The sequence below is a fragment of the Rhamphochromis longiceps genome, linkage group LG20 (assembly GCF_057381845.1).
Source record: "Rhamphochromis longiceps isolate RC_006_pf linkage group LG20, R_longiceps_female_GT1.1, whole genome shotgun sequence".
Lineage (NCBI taxonomy): Eukaryota > Metazoa > Chordata > Actinopteri > Cichliformes > Cichlidae > Rhamphochromis > Rhamphochromis longiceps.
In genome coordinates this window covers 18,551,345-18,558,491 of record NC_140576.1, presented here as the reverse complement: position 1 = coordinate 18,558,491, position 7,147 = coordinate 18,551,345, and positions in this window count along the sequence as shown.

The following is a 7,147-nucleotide window of genomic DNA, read 5'->3' as shown; positions in this document are numbered from 1 at the left end:
CAGAGTGATTTGGAACAGGTCTCTCTTGGAAATGAGATTTTTAATCTCAATGAGATTTTTTTACCTGAATAAATAAAGGACTAAAAACAAGCCACTCATCTATATCCCAAGTCCAAAAGTCACAGTGGATGAGCATCTGGTGGCTTTTCAAACAGAATAAGCCAAGCAAGCAGTCTAAATATGGCAAGTGCCAGGACAAGTTAAAGCTGGAAAATGCAGGTTTGGAAAACATGCAGATAGTGTTCCTGATAAGAACAAAGGAAGGTTTGTGGTTCTGGAGATGAAGCAAGTGTAATTTGGGAATAATTTCACTCGTACACAACATAATACCAGAAAAATATTCCCAGTTACTTTTAGAGTCCCTTAGGGAGAACAAAGGTGTTACTTTAAGTGATAGAAAATTTTTTAATTGTTTCAAAACAAATGCTCGTGGTAATTTTGACCCAAAGTAGTCGGTAATAAACAGTATTTTATGTTTAATCTGTTTATTTTTTATAATCAAAAAAATTCAGAAATTATTTTCTAGAGCTCGACATCAAGACAAATAAACTCAGATTAATGAGATTTACAGGCCATAAATGACAAATAATAATCTTCACAAGAATTTATTATGGCTATATCATAAAAAAATCCTTATTACTACCTTTTAAAATTATCAATAATAATTTACTGTTAATCAACACTTAGAACAAAAAACAGAAAACTGCTTATTGTAAACTAGTCCGTGGTAGGAAACCTTGCCTGTGTGAGACTTTCCCTGTTTCCCACGCTCACTGGAAGTTCAGTCTTGCGAATCTCCAACGACTCTGTTTTAACTCTCAGTTAGTTTGATCTCAGTTAGCTTAGAATAAATTGATTCTACTGCGCGAATGTATGTCACAGCACTCAGATGCTCCGCATCGATGGAGCAGCAAACCATTCGTGTGTGATGCAAGCAACAGGAAATATTGGCTTTCAGAGTGCTATGTTGCTATTGAGGCTGTGTAAGTGAAGGGCTCTTTATGCTGTTTTATTATTTCCCTGTTTTGAGATGCCCCGTGATCTTTCAAAGACCAACAATGTTCTGTCTGTGTAGGAACCTGGGAAAATGTGGTTGGGCAGTTCTCAAGACTGTGTCAAGATCTCCCTTGAACTCTCACAGTCCCATAAAGCAAACATAAACCATCATTTCACTTGATTTTAACCACACTTGTGGATCTAAATGTATTTCAATAGATGGGGGTCAAATCTAATCCGCACAGCCTCAGGTTAAAAGCATTTGTAGCTCCTGTACAGTGGTTTAAATTTTAAAATGAATTTAAAAATATTTTGATATTTTGACATACTTTAGAAAAAGTTTTCATGCTAAAAGAATGATATTTACTGCTGTCAAAAAATATCAACAGATAAAATGTCACCTGAACAGCATGCAAGGGTTAAAACTTTATATTTTCTAAGAAAAACAATGTATGACTGTAAGAATACAAGAATACAACTGCATAGAATAGATTTTGTGTTGTCCTGATTTACTGTCAAGTCTGTCTTCACAATTTTGCCAATGAAGCAGAAAACATGTAATATAAAATCTACATTTATTTCACAAACCTTTTCCATGATTTCTTTAGAGGACGCTGTCAAACTTGGATGCACATGTATGATGTCCATATTTAAGAGTATTATTACAGAACACTGTCTGTATTATTTTGTTTGTTTTTTGGTCAGCACTCTTGTCTTGTCTTGTTAGCAGCATCAGCATCCTGACTGGGGTAGGCGAACAATCAAATTATATGTCAGAGAATTAAAGAAGAAGGTTAATAACCAAAATCATGATTTCTTCGACTGGGATTTTAAGTTTTCTCAAACTGGCTGATGTAAAGAAAGCCTAGCACTAATTAACATTGGCATTTTATCACATAGTTCTGAAACTGTGTATGGGATAGTGGGAACTGTTAACTGTGTGATTGGCGAGGTGGTACACAAAACTTGCAGAAAATGGAGTGAGGGATGGGAGTAAAATAAAGAGTGACGTGGAAGCGTAAGAAACAAGCAAATGAAATAAACAGTCTGTACAATGTACATGTTCTCACTTTCATTAGAATTTTGTTTATCAAAAGGTCTGACATAGGTGAGCTGGTAAATGCAAATAACAGCATTCTCATCACTTATTTCTTCAATACAATACAGGGAGTGCAGAATTATTAGGCAAGTTGTATTTTTGAGGAATAATTTTATTATTGAACAACAACCATGTTCTCAATGAACCCAAAAAACTCATTAATATCAAAGCTGAATGTTTTTGGAAGTATTTTTAGTTTGTTTTTAGTTTTAGCTATTTTAGGGGGATATCTGTGTGTGCAGGTGACTATTACTGTGCATAATTATTAGGTAACTTAACAAAAAACAAATATATACCCATTTCAATTATTTATTTTTACCAGTGAAACCAATATAACATCTCCACACTCACAAATATACATTTCTGACATTCAAAAACAAAACAAAAACAAATCAGCGACCAATATAGCCACCTTTCTTTGCAAAGACACTCAAAAGCCTGCCATCCATGGATTCTGTCAGTGTTTTGATCTGTTCACCATCAACATTGCGTGCAGCAGCAACCACAGCCTCCCAGACACTGTTCAGAGAGGTGTACTGTTTTCCCTCCTTGTAAATCTCACATTTGATGATGGACCACAGGTTTTCAATGGGGTTCAGATCAGGTGAACAAGGAGGCCATGTCATTAGTTTTTCTTCTTTTATACTCTTTCTTGCCAGCCACGCTGTGGAGTACTTGGACGCGTGTGATGGAGCATTGTCCTGCATGAAAATCATGTTTTTCTTGAAGGATGCAGACTTCTTCCTGTACCACTGCTTGAAGAAGGTGTCTTCCAGAAACTGGCAGTAGGACTGGGAGTTGAGCTTGACTCCATCCTCAACCCAAAAAGATGATACCAGCCCAAACCAGTACTCCACCTCCACCTTGCTGGCGTCTGAGTCGGACTGGAGCTCTCTGCCCTTTACCAATCCAGCCACGGGCCCATCCATCTGGCCCATCAAGACTCACTCTCATTTCATCAGTCCATAAAACCTTAGAAAAATCAGTCTTGAGATATTTCTTGGCCCAGTCTTGACGTTTCAGCTTGTGTGTCTTGTTCAGTGGTGGTTGTCTTTCAGCCTTTCTTACCTTGGCCATGTCTCTGAGTATTGCACACCTTATGCTTTTGGGCACTCCAGTGATGTTGCAGCTCTGAAATATGGCCAAACTGGTGGCAAGTGGCATCTTGGCAGCTGCATGCTTGACTTTTCTCAGTTCATGGGCAGTTATTTTGCGCCTTGGTTTTTCCACACGCTTCTTGCGACGCTGTTGACTATTTTGAATGAAACGCTTGATTGTTCGATGATCACGCTTCAGAAGCTTTGCAATTTTGAGACTGCTGCATCCCTCTGCAAGATATCTCACTATTTTTGACTTTTCTGAGCCTGTCAAGTCCTTCTTTTGACCCATTTTGCCAAAGGAAAGGACGTTGCCTAATAATTATGCACATCTGATATAGGGTGTTGATGTCATTAGACCACACCCCTTCTCATTACAGAGTTGCACATCACCTAATATGCTTAATTGGTAGTAGGCTTTCGAGCCTATACAGCTTGGAGTAAGACAACATGCATGAAGAGGATGATGTGGACAAAATACTCATTTGCCTAATAATTCTGCACTCCCTGTATGCATGTCCTTCATTCATCACTTTGTGGAACTTCAACGCAATTCTTCTCTCCCTCATATTCCATCTTCACAAGCATATCCTATGTGGAGATTGAATAAAAATTAGTTGACACTAATTAATGGCACAAATAATCCAGTAATCAATTGCAGCACAGTAAAAAAAAAAAAAAGGAATCCTCTTTGAGCCATTACTTGTGTAAAGTATTTTCCCAAAAGACAAGGACACAGACAACAGGTAATACTGAACTAAATGTAAAACCTCAACCTTTTTCATTTTTACCTAAACCACGTGCACAAAACTCTGGAGGGATCTAAATGCTAACGTAGGACCCAGTCAGGACGTCTGCTACTGCTGTTTGCTCGTTTTTATGGGAGATCATTTTCAGGCTTCAAGTAGCACCATTATACCAACATTTCACATTCTAGACATTGTTTGACTGAAAATTCACATGCAAGCTTTTTTTCAAGGCTGTGGTATTTGCCCGCAAACAATACCTTTCAGCTAGCTAAAACAGAATATTATGCTATCACCGAGCAACATGGCTAATGCCTTTCACACAGCTTTGTCTCAACTCCAAAGAGCCACAGAAGTAAAAGCTCATAATAATAATTGAAACAATCTTTGAAAAAATGACTTACCAAGCATGGCAAACAACTCAAATATGTAGAGCAAAATGTTCTGAAACGGCTTCACTTCAGCTTCGATTGGAGCCTGTGGTGCTGGGGGCGGAGTCTGTGAATTTACTCTATTAATGTCATAGCCCCTGTAGGAGTTCAGAGTTAAGAGGTCAAGAGTTATTGTTTCCATTGTAACACCTTCAGATTTGAAATAGAAACACTCATTTTTAACACTCGATTTTAACTACTATCATTTTACACCTCAGAGTTACAATAAAAGAATGTGACTCTTCTTAGAGTAAAATTAACTCTACTTTTGCAAGAAGACTACTAACACCAAAACATTTAACACTTTTGAATTTGCTGTGTACAGAGGGATATGAAGAACACCATATGAAACATTAAAATCACAAGTGGGAAAGAAATCCACAACAAAAGACAAGCATAAAGGTCATGAAGTCATTTTTCTCTTCTGAGATCCTGAGTATTTTCTTCAGCTGTGAAATAACTAAGAACACTTTCTCTTTCGATTCCTGTCTTCCTCCCTTGTTGAAGGGTTGGAATGCCAATAAGCAATTCTCTGTTGTTTCATAACCTGACTGCAGCTTATGTACAAATGTTGTGCAGAAAATCAGACGAAATAAGTACTGCAGAAACTTCAGTGTGTTCTGAATCTGTTGCCCGACTTTCAAAATATCTGCTGAAAGACTTTGCTAGATGGGTCTAAAGCTCACCAAGAATGACAATGTCCTGAAATTAACCAATTAACCATCAGCTGATTTTCTTTATTCAGCTCCTGTTCCTTCAATTCTTCTGCTGATCTGATTCTACAATGGAGAGCTCCCAGTTGCCATAGAAACCTTCTGTCTTCCATAATCATGTGGTTGTGTTCATGTTACTTTCCTCATACAAGCTGTATTTGCAGTGGAAACAGTTTCTCAGGGTGCTTTGTATGCTTATAGCAATACTGTGACAAAATGTTTTACTGTCAGCATTAAAGTCAGATCAAAGTCTCTGTGCTATCCTGTAGACTGACCTTTTCAAGTTTTCTGTCTTAAGAAAGTCTGTCTTCCTCTCTATCAAATATATGTATTAGGGTATGTATCTTCATGAAGAACCTAGATATCATATTCATCTTTACTGCTTTCCTGTGTGTAGAGAAGTGTGTAGTTCCAAACCAACAATAAAATGAATGAAGCCCGCAATCCAGCTGGAACTGTTATGAAGTGAAAATAATAATAATAGTTGGAGAGATCCTTGTCTTGGCTTTGATCCCAGACTGAAAGAATAGAGCATTTCTTTTTTCTGACAGATTCTCTCTTCAGAAAAAAAAATAAGAAAAAACAGCAGGCTTAGCAATCTGTCTTCTCTTTTTAAATCCCATTCTGTCTTTTTCAAAAGCTACCAAGTGTTTGTCTATGACAATTTGTGAGACAAGTATATGAATATCTACATATGAAAAAATTATTATAATTATATATGTTTATGTTGAGTATACCTTATAATGTTAAAGGACTTGGTTTTTTTGGTTTGGTAGGTAATTGCAAATGTAGAGCTCATGGGACTGTCAACTCTCAATCTGCTGTCAAAAACAAAAGAATAAAAGTTCAAACAAGCAGACAACTTAAGAAGGTATTACTGAAAGTTAGCAGTGAAAGAAATAGCTCAAGTTGTTTAAGTTTTAATTCACGAGATGCCAGCAGCCTCAGGATACATATATGACAATTACAATACAATGACAGTAAATAGTTATAACATCAAGAGTGATGTGTAATAATCATATTCAGTATATGTTATCTGTTTATAACTAAGAGAGGTAACGTGATCACAATGAATGAATATATATTATTGTCGCTATTATTGACCAGAACTATTTAGGAAGTCATCAAAATAAATAGGTAGAGAATAATGATAATAAATAAGTAAAAACTAGAACTTTGTGAGCTGATAATTAATTAGTTCTTTAAAACCCATCAAAATGTCACATTCCCTGTTAGCTGATATCATATTTATGAATATACAAAGGATGTAACTTCAGAATCCACAAGCCGAGTGTAGATACATGCCCCATATCATCAGTTTACTGACACCTGATACAAATGTTTGAGTCAACAAGCCTATGAAACATCATCAGACAATTTGATGGTCAGGCTTGTATTTTTTCTTAAAGTTACACTGTGTACAAACTCTTGATGTCTTTTATCGTAACCTGCAGTCAACTCAGATTTGTTTACTTACCCTTCCCGATTCAAATACATAATCCTAATTACAGGGGCCGCTGTATTACAAACAATCCTACACTGTTAGCCTTTGCAGTAATTTCCATAGCTTAGTACTGCAAAATCAACAGTAAAAAACTCTAAAGGATGTTAGCAGTTTAGTACTGTAATTTGCATGTATTTGTGGGAAAATTCCATGAGATTACATTATTTTTACGGTAACTCACCGTACTCATGGAAACAGCTGTAAAATACAGCAAATGTAACAATTGGTGAAGTTACTGAGATTATACTATTACACCGTCCGGATTTCTGTTGTTTTCTACTGTAGATCTACGACTAATTACTTAAATCCTCATTCAGAGTGTATTACTATAAAATGTGATTCACTGTGAAAGTAGTATAACATATAAACTACAATATACAGCACAATTTTTAACTTAAGGAGTAAGTTGCAGCCACACTAAAATTTAATTCCTTGAGCTGAATGGAACCTCATATATTAATAAATGTATTTGTTTATTCAAACAATGTGAAACATTATTAATACTGTAAGGTTAGTATTGTGATAGAGTCGAGTATATTTAATTATACTCTTGTAGACATT